Genomic DNA, 10,000 nt, shown 5'->3' on the forward strand with positions numbered 1-10,000 from the left:
TCTCTCCCTTCTCTCATCTTCCTCTTCCTCCTGTTCTTCTCCCTCCTCCTCGTCTTCTTTGTCCATCTCATCTTCCCTCTGTTACTCATTCTGCTCCTCCTTTTCCTCCTCCTCTTCTTCCTATTTCTCCTCCTCGTCCTCTTCATCCTCATACTCCTCTTTCTCCTCTTCTTCCTATTTCTCCTCCTCGTCGTCTTCATCTTCATCCTCCTCTTCCTCATTCTCTCCTTCCTCGTCTTTCTTCCCTCTTTTTTCTGCTCTTCCTCTTCCTCCTCCTCCTCTTCTTCCTCCTCCTCCACTTCCTCTTCTTGTTCATCTTTTTCCTCCTCCTCCTCCTCCAATCCCTCTTCCTCCTCCTCCTTATTCAGTTTATCCTCCTCTTCCTCATCTTCGTCTCTTTTTTTTTCTCTCTTCCTTCTTTTCCTTTCCCTCCTCTCTCCCTCTTCTTCTGATTTTTTCCTCTTTCTGTATTTTTATTTTTGTTTTGTTTCTCCTCTTCCTGTTGTCTTTCCTCTGCCTTTTTATCCTTCATTCCTTTACCATCACTTCATATTTCTCTTCCTTCTTAACTTCCTCTTCCTCCATTCCTCTTCTTTATTCTATTGCTTCCATTTACCACATCATTCTCTCTTGATTTCCTCTTCCGATTTCTCCACTTCCTCCTTTCCTTCCTCTTTCTTCGTTTCATTCTTTTCTTCGTATTGTTACGTTCACCTCCTCTTCTTCCTCCTCCTCCTCTCTCACTTCCTTATTCCTGTTCTCATCCTTATCTTCTCTCTTCTTTCTTCCTACTTATCTTCTCCTCTCTCTTCCTTTCTTTCCTTCTTATCTTCTTCTCTTCTTCTTTCTTATTGTTATCCTCATTGCGTTTATCTTTAGGTTTCTTATTGTCTCTTCCTCCTCCTCTTCCTCCCTCTCTTTTCCTGGTGCGCCTCTTTTTTCCTCCCTATTCCTCTCTTATTTGAAAATAATACACCTACTCCTCAACCTCTTCCTCCTCACTCTTCCTTCCTCCCCATCTTCCTCCTTATAAATCATCTTCCTCTTCTTTCATTTTCTCCTTTTCTTCCTCCTCTTCCTTTCTTCTTCACATTCCTATCACTTCCCCTTCCACTGGTCACTTCCCCTCCTCTCTTCCTCCCCCACTATCAACCATTGATCTATCTCCCCACTCGCCCTCCCCCCTCTCTCCCCCTTCTCCTCCCCCCTCCCTCATTAGGTATTCCCCCTCTCACTGACAGCAACCACCTCCAACTGACCAACCTCCCCCTCTCCCTCCCCCTCCCCCTCCCCTCACTTCCCTCCGATCCTCCTCTCACTTTCCCTTCCTTCGCTCCTCTCTTTCACTCTCTCTCTCTCTATCTATCTCTATCTTGTCTCTCTCCCACTCCACTTTCCTCTCTCTCACTCCTGTCTCTCCTCCCACTCCTCTCTCCTCTCTCACTCCTGTCTCTCTCCTCTCTCTCCTTTCTCTCTCACTCCTCTCACTCTTGTCTCTCTCTCGCTTTTCTCTCTCTTTCTCTCCTCTTTTCTCTCTTACTACTCTCTTGCTCTCTCCCTTTATAACGTAATCTCTATTCTTCTCTATGATACTGTTCTGTGTGTCTATTGTTCTTCATATTCCTCTTCACTTATTCTTTCCTCTTATTTGGTCGTTTTTTTCATAATGATTACTTATCTCTTCCCTATTCTTTGTACTTTTTCTATCTCTACTTATCAATCTCTCTATTTCTATCTATCACTCGATCTCTCCAATTCTGTATCCCTCTATCTATAACTCTTTCCATCTCTCTCTCTTTCTCTATCTCTACCTTTTTATTTTTCTGTATATCCCTTTGTATCTATCTTAATTTTCATCTATCTCTCTATCTCTCTTTTACTATCTCTCTTACTCTCTATTACTTTCTTTCTATCTCTTTCTATCTATCTATCTATCTCTCTTACAATCTCTCTATCTCTCTGTCTCTCTTTCTATTGCCCTTTCTGTCTCTCTTTCTGTCTTCCTTTCTGTCACTCTTCTCTCTCTCTATCTGTCTCTGTCTCTCTCTATGTTTCCTGTGGTTCTGTAACCATACCTCCATTTCTCCTTCACATGTTTCTATTAATACCAATACTCTTATAACTTTTTATCTTTTACATTTGCCTTTTATTCTCGTCTAAATTCTCATCATTATTGTTTTCTTTGATGCCTCCATTGTTTATTCTTTGACTCAACACAAACTTAGCCATCTGACACTTCAGCGACGTATTGTTGGTGTCTGGTCGTAGAGACGACGCCGAATCGTGAGTTTGGTAACCAATCAAGTGTCCGTAGAAGGGAATGGGAAAGTTCTTGCACTCTTTCGTGTTTCTGTCTGTTTCCTTCTGCCCCCTCCCCTCCCCCAACCCCTCTACGAGTTCTTTGTTCCTACACGTACTTCCCTACTACATTCTCCTTGTTCTGCACGTCTCTTCTTCTTCTTCTTTTCCTTGTTCTTCTTCTCCTTTACCTGGTCCTTCATGGTCTTAATTTTTTATTTATTTATTCATATTTATTTATTTATCAATTTATCTATTTTTACCTTTCTATTTCTGTCTTTTGGTCACTATACTAATACTGATCTTTATTTCAATCTTATTCTCTTTATTTCCTATTTTTCCTTTCTTATTTCCTTCGTTTCTTCTCTCCCCGTTTGGGACATTGACTATATAATTTTTTTTAAATAATTTTTTCTAGAAATTTTAGTGACATCCCTACGGACCAGAGTCGCACAGCATTCTTTATTTCTCTCTCTCTCTCTCTCTCTCTCTCTCTCTCTCTCCTACTATCGATTGTCCAAACCAATATATGAAGCATAAGGTAATCCACGACAGCAGCGCGAGATTGTCCACAGGGATAGGATAATTGATAAACTACAGTAAATAACAATAACACACACACACACACACACACACACACACACACACACACACACACACACACACACACACACACACACACACACACACACACAAACACACACACCTCTCATGGCGCTGTGGTTAGAGCTCTGGCCTGCCACTACGGAGGTCCGGGTTCGATCCTCGCCCGGGGCTGAAATAATATATCAGTATCGCAGCGCTGAGGGGTGTTACTCCAAACTCTCGTGGGCGGGGAGTTGGGTGTGTGTGTGTGTGCAAGGTCATAGCATTACCCATAGATCGGACCTACGAGCTCTGAGCTCTCTTCCAGGAGGGAAATAGCTGTCGATCACGAGTCCAACACGTGATCCAAAGACCAAGTGAAAGACCAAGTGAATACACACACACAAACACACACACACACACACACACACACACACACACACACACACACACACACACACACACACACGATTAGTGTCGTATCTTCTCATATGCACGTTACCTTACTTACCCTGAGGTACTCTTCCTGTAACCCAGATTTTCGCCAGGTTATTTTATTCATCTTTGTGGCGTTCGTTTGTTAAAACAGTTGTAAAGCATCTCTACTAATCTCTTCCTTACTGTTCTGTCCTTTCTCATTGAATCAAGTGCCTTCCCCTAACTGTGTTACCTGTCGACCTTTCCTCTCTTATGGTGGAAAAAGAAATGATAAAATAAAATACAATAGAATAAAAGTAAAACAAGATAATATAAAACACCTCCCTCGACATCAGAATATTCATATTTGTCCTTCCGAGTTGTTTTTCCTGTATTTTTATTTCCTTCTCGGTTTTTTTTTATCCTCCCCTTCCTCCCTCCCTCCCTCCCTCCTCTTTTTTTTTTTTTTTTTTTTGTTTTGTTACGACTTCACACTTCTGATTATAGATTTCCACCTTTCCTAAATCCACCTACTCCTCTTTCTCCTCCTCCTCTTTCTGCTTTTTCTCCTCCTCCTCCTCCTCAATTTCTTTCTCTGCATCCATCTCCTTATCCTCCATCTCCGTTTCTGTCTCCTATTCCTCCTCCGCTTCTTCCTCTGCCCTCAACTCCTCCTCCTCCTTCTCCTCCTCCCCTCCTCCTCCTTCTTCCTCCTATTCCTCAATCTCTCCTCGATCTTATTTCATTTTCCTTTTACTCCTCCTCTTCTTCTTCCTTCTCTATTATCTTATCATTCTTGTCTCTCCTTCTTCCTTTCTCTCTCGTTCTCCTTTTCATTCTGTTCTCCCTCACTTCCGTTTTCTTTAGTCTCGTTCTCTATCTTACCTTCCTTTGTCTCTTTATTTCTTTCCTCCCTCTTCTCATTATTCCCACACACTTTATCCACTTAGTCCTTCTCCGTATCTTCCACATCCTCCACACACTTTATCCTCTTAGTCCTTCTGCGCATCCTCCACACACTTTATCCTCTTAGTCCTTCTCCGCACCCTCCACACACTTTATCCTCTTAGTCCTTCTCCGCACCCTCCACACACTTTATCCTCTTAGTCCTTCGTATCCTCCACATCCTCCACACACTTTATCCTCTTAGTCCTTCTCCGCATCCTCCACACACTTTATCCTCTTCGTCCTTCTCCGCATCCTCCACACACTTTATCCTCTTAGTCCTTCTCCGCATCCTCCACACACTTTATCCGCTTAGTCCTTCTCCGTATCTTCCACATCCTCCACACACTTTATCCTCTTAGTCCTTCTGCGCATCCTCCACACACTTTATCCTCTTAGTCCTTCTCCGCACCCTCCACACACTTTATCCTCTTAGTCCTTCGTATCCTCCACATCCTCCACACACTTTATCCTCTTAGTCCTTCTGCGCATCCTCCACACACTTTATCCTCTTAGTCCTTCTCCGCACCCTCCACACACTTTATCCTCTTAGTCCTTCTCCGCACCCTCCACACACTTTATCCTCTTAGTCCTTCGTATCCTCCACATCCTCCACACACTTTATCCTCTTAGTCCTTCTCCGCACCCTCCACACACTTTATCCTCTTAGTCCTTCGTATCCTCCACATCCTCCACACACTTTATCCTCTTAGTCCTTCTCCGCATCCTCCACACACTTTATCCTCTTCGTCCTTCTCCGCATCCTCCACACACTTTATCCTCTTAGTCCTTCTCCGCATCCTCCACACACTTTATCCGCTTAGTCCTTCTCCGTATCCTTCACATCCTCCACACACTTTATCCTCTTAGTCCTTCTCCTCATCCTCCACACACTTTATCCTCTTAGTCCTTCTCCGCATCCTCCACACACTTTATCCGCTTAGTCCTTCTCCGTATCCTTCACATCCTCCACACACTTTATCCTCTTAGTCCTTCTCCTCATCCTCCACACACTTTATCCTCTTAGTCCTCCTCCGCATCCTCCACACACTTTATCCTCTTAGTCCTTCTCCGCATCCTCCACACACTTTATCCGCTTAGTCCTTCTCCGTATCTTCCACATCCTCCACACACTTTATCCTCTTCGTCCTTCTCCGCATCCTCCACACACTTTATCCTCTTAGTCCTTCTCCGCATCCTCCACACACTTTATCCTCTTAGTCCTTCTCCGCATCCTCCACACACTTTATCCACTTAGTCCTTCTCCGCATCCTAAACAAGCTTTATCCACTTAGTCCTTCTCCTCATCCTCCACACACTTTATCCTCTTAGTCCTTCTCCTCATCCTCCACACACTTTATCCTCTTAGTCCTTCTCCTCATCCTCCACACACTTTATCCTCTTAGTCCTCCTCCGCATCCTCCACACACTTTATCCTCTTAGTCCTTCTCCGCATTCTCCACATCCTCCTTATCTCCTACTTTACCCCCACTCCCTTCATCTCTACCTTCTTCATCTACTTTTTCCAAATGTAAACACGAGAAGGGAAGACTATCAGGAGAGCTTTTTGTAACGCCGGTGTTGTGTCACTGTCCGGCGACGCCGTTTGCGGATTATTGTTGCGCCCATAACAAAGCCTCCCATACGAGTCACTAGAAAGGTTATAACAGTACTTTAACCAGGGGGTTGATGGTGGTCGTTATACAAAATTCTGGCTGTCGCCAAGTGGTTTTATTATGTTAATTGAACTTGCCTCATAATGTGGACGCATCCGGTTTCGCCGCTCAGTGTGGCACTTGGAAGAAAAGAAAAAAAAAAACAAAAAAAAAAAAAAACAAAAAAACGCCAAGACAACTCTCCTCCTACCAAAATAAGAGTAATACAAGGGGGAGAGCGTTATCATTTTTCTTATGCATCACCATCAAAGTGTTGTATGTGATTCTCTTAGCTGGTCTTCTACGCCCCAGGGTTCTGCAATTAGTGAGTTTGTTTCTATTTCCATTGTGATAAAACCTGCATCTTGGTGAAACAAGTCAGTTGTCTTTTGTTTGGCTTCCATCAATTTTTGATGATTACCGATCGAGACTGTTATACAAACACGCACACACACACACACACACACACACACACACACACACACACACACATATATATATATATATATATATATATATATATATATATATATATATATATATACATAAGTACATTCACATTCATATACCAAAGCTTTTTCCACCTCTCTCCTCATGTTCCATCTTTCCCTTCTCTTCTTCTCTACTTTCCTTTCACTGCTTCTTCCCTTCCTCTTCCCTCTTCCCTCCCTTGCCAACAATTCCCTTGTTTTCCTTAACAGCTGTACTACTTTCCTTTCCCTGTTCTCTTTTCTTTTTACCCTCATTTCTTCTCCCTCTCTCCCTACCCTTTTCTCCTTTTCCCCTCTCCCCTCCTCCCATCTTCCCTTCCTCCTATCTTCCCATGTCCCCACCTTCCTATCCTCCCGTCTCCCCTTTCACCCCCTCTTGCCCTTCTTCCCTTGTTTACTTCACTATCCTTCCCTTTTTCCCTCTCCCTTTTCTCTTTCTCCGTCTTCTTCCTCGGTTCCCTCTCTCTGCCCTCCCTCTTTCAACTCCTCTCTCCTCTCCATTTTTCTTGGTCACTCCCCTCCCCTTCTTCTCTTTTCTCCTTCCTCTCCCCTCGTAAATCCTTCGTCCCTGTCTCCCCTCTCCTCCCTATTCCCTACGCTACTTTCTCTCCCCTCTCTTCACTCTACTCTTTCCCCTCTCTCTTTCGCCCCTCCCCTACCTGCCCCTCCTTTCTCTACTCTCTTTATCCCCTCATTTCCATCCTTCTCCTCTCCTTCCTCTTTCTCTCCCCTTTCATCCCGTACTCTTTTTGTCCCCTTCCTTCTCTCTTCCCCTCTCTCCTTACTTTCTCTCTCCTCTCTCTTCCCTTATCTTTTCTATCTCCCCTACCTTTTGATCCTTCCTCTCTTCTCTTTCCTCTTTTTCTCCCCTTCCATCCCGTACTCTTCCTATCCCCTCCTACTCTTTCCTACCCTCTCTCTCTTCCTTCACTCTTTTTATCCCCTTCCCTCCCTTCCTCCCCCTCTCCTTCTTCTTTCTATCCCCTCCCCTCCATCGTTCCTCTCCTCTCCTTCCTCTTTCTATCCACTCCCCTCCCTTACTCTTACTATCTCCTCCCCTCCCTTCCTTCCCCTCTCCTTCTTTCTCTCCCCTCCCCTACCTTCCTCTCCCCTCCGCTGCTCTCCTCAATCTGCCTGCGTATATTGCTCTTGCCTCTAATTGATTACCTCTCCTCTCATTACCTTTCATTACCTTTACCCTCTATGTCCATTACCTCCTTCATTATCGGCTGTTCTTCGTCTTCAAAAAAAAAAAAAAAAAAAAAAAAAAAAAAAAGATCTGTATCACTATCCCTCTACTCGTAGTATCTAATTCTCATCCTAATCTTATCCTTCGTTATAGTGACAATATTCTTAGGTTTTTGTTCTAATTAGTTGGCGGTTTTATGCAGATGAGGGGACGGGCCCCCGATTGAAGTATGGCTAGACCGATCCAGACCCCTTTCTGTCCATTCGACTGGATTATATTATCTGCCGATCGCCAGAATAATTCTATAAAGTGCGTCAATCAATGCAAGAGGACAATCAGGTTCTGCAGGTTGGAACTATCTTAAAGAGGTACTAATGACTACCACTTACCCAAGCTATCTATATGCATAGGAATGGAGTTAAGGTTATTCTGTTAAAATTATCATGTTTTCTCTACAGTATTCATAGAAGAAGAAGAAGAAGAAGAAGAAGAAGAAGAAGAAGAAGAAGAAGAAGAAGAAGAAGAAGAAGAAGAAGAAGAAGAAGAAGAAGAAGAAGAAGAAGAAGAAGAAGAAGAAGAAGAAGAAGAAGAAGAAGAAGAAGAAGAAGAAGAAGAAGAAGAAGAAGAAGAAGAAGAAGAAGAAGAAGAAGAAGAAGAAGAAGAAGAAGAAGAAGAAGAAGAAGAAGAAGAAGAAGAAGAAGAAGAAGAAGAAGAAGAAGAAGAAGAAGAAGAAGAAGAAGAAGAAGAAGAAGAAGAAGAAGAAGAAGAAGAAGAAGGTGGTGGTGGTAGTCCTATAGTGTTGGGGCAGCAAACAGGCACTGCTTAGAATCAGAGAGGAGTGCGGGATTTGAACCCACATTTGAACGAGGCCAGCATGTCTCCGATTAGGCCACCAGGACTGCTGAACCAGAAGATGCCATTGTTTGACTTTTCAAATAATGATTACTCGCCTTTGAACGTAGTTACCCTCAATTCACACAAAAACGTCAATTACACTGTTATGATAACACATCTTTCAGGTCCCGGTGAACTAGTATATAGATATAGCAACTAGTATATAGATATAGCAACTGACATTACAATATAAGATCTAGAGTACGTGGACAAGGTTAAGGTAGAGTTTCCTCGTCTTGTGTGTCTGCCAAGACGAGATTTGATATAGAATATTATTTACTTGCTGTGTAAATGAAGCAGCTGGCCCTGCTGTGAATGTGCTGTGTCTTGCTGCATTGCTTCTGAATCAGAAAGTGGGCAGGAGACAGGGATGACCTTTCGTCCACAAGGAGCTAAGATAAAAGGGAAATGAATGAATAGTAGGTTTGGGTGCATGCCTTGCCTGGCTACCCCCTTGTAATGGGGAAAAAGCCTTTTGGTATATCAATAGACCTCAACGAACTAGTCAAGTACATTGTTCAAAAAATGAAGTAAATCTTGTAGAGAACAAGTTATTTATGGATTAATCTTTTATTGATTGTGCAACGTTTTGCTTGTTGGGGACTCTTCAAGTACCTGAAAAATCTTCAAGGAACAAAACGTAGTACAATAAAAAAAGACTTGATTATCTTCTGTGCAGAAAATGTCGGTGGTTGCTGTATCTAGGCACAAAACTAATTCAGCTATTTGCAAAAGTTATACAGGAATACTATTTTGCAGTCACTATACCATTAAAAAAAAAAAAACATTGTGAAATTCCATGGTTGCTTGCCATGAGTGCATACCATCTCTGGTGACCTCCTTTATGAAGGGGAAAGAAGCCTTGATATATAGATAGATGGAGGTTTTATGACTGGTTCAGACACGGAAACAAACAACTATCATAGTGCAAAAGATACATACAAACATATACCAAGGGCTTTTCCCCCCCCTTACAAGATGTCTAATCATTTTTGCACAAGACTCAAGAAGAAAGAAAAAGAAACATATTTTGAAGTTCTATGGAGGTTTTGTGACTTTGGATCAGACATGGACAGAGGGACAGTACACAAGAGCTCTAATATCTTCTGCGTAAGAACCAAGAAGAAAGAGCAGGAACACGAAGAAAGGACTTTGTGTAGGAGCATGAGATCATAAGAATGGAAGACACTGCAAGATACCATAAGGCCTACACTAGACAGTTCCATGTCCCTTACCATCTGTCATCTCTATCCATAAAGTTATCTAATCTTCCCTTAAAATAAGCAACTGTTTCAGCTTTCACTGCATGGTTACTAAGTCTATTCCATTCGTTAAACTCTCTGTTGGTGAACTAATCCTTACCTATTTCCTTCTTGAATCTAGATTTGTCCAGTCTAAGTCCATGACTACGAGGCCTACCTTGTTGCCTTAATATGATGACCTTGTCTACATCACCTTTGTTAAAGCTCTTGACCCGTTTGAATATCTCTATTAGATCACCCCGCACTTTTCGTCTTTCCAGAGAG

This window comes from Oratosquilla oratoria, unplaced genomic scaffold, assembly GCF_046742065.1.
Source record: "Oratosquilla oratoria isolate Oo_2021 unplaced genomic scaffold, ASM4674206v1 SCAFFOLD124, whole genome shotgun sequence".
Classification (NCBI taxonomy): Eukaryota; Metazoa; Arthropoda; class Malacostraca; order Stomatopoda; family Squillidae; genus Oratosquilla; species Oratosquilla oratoria.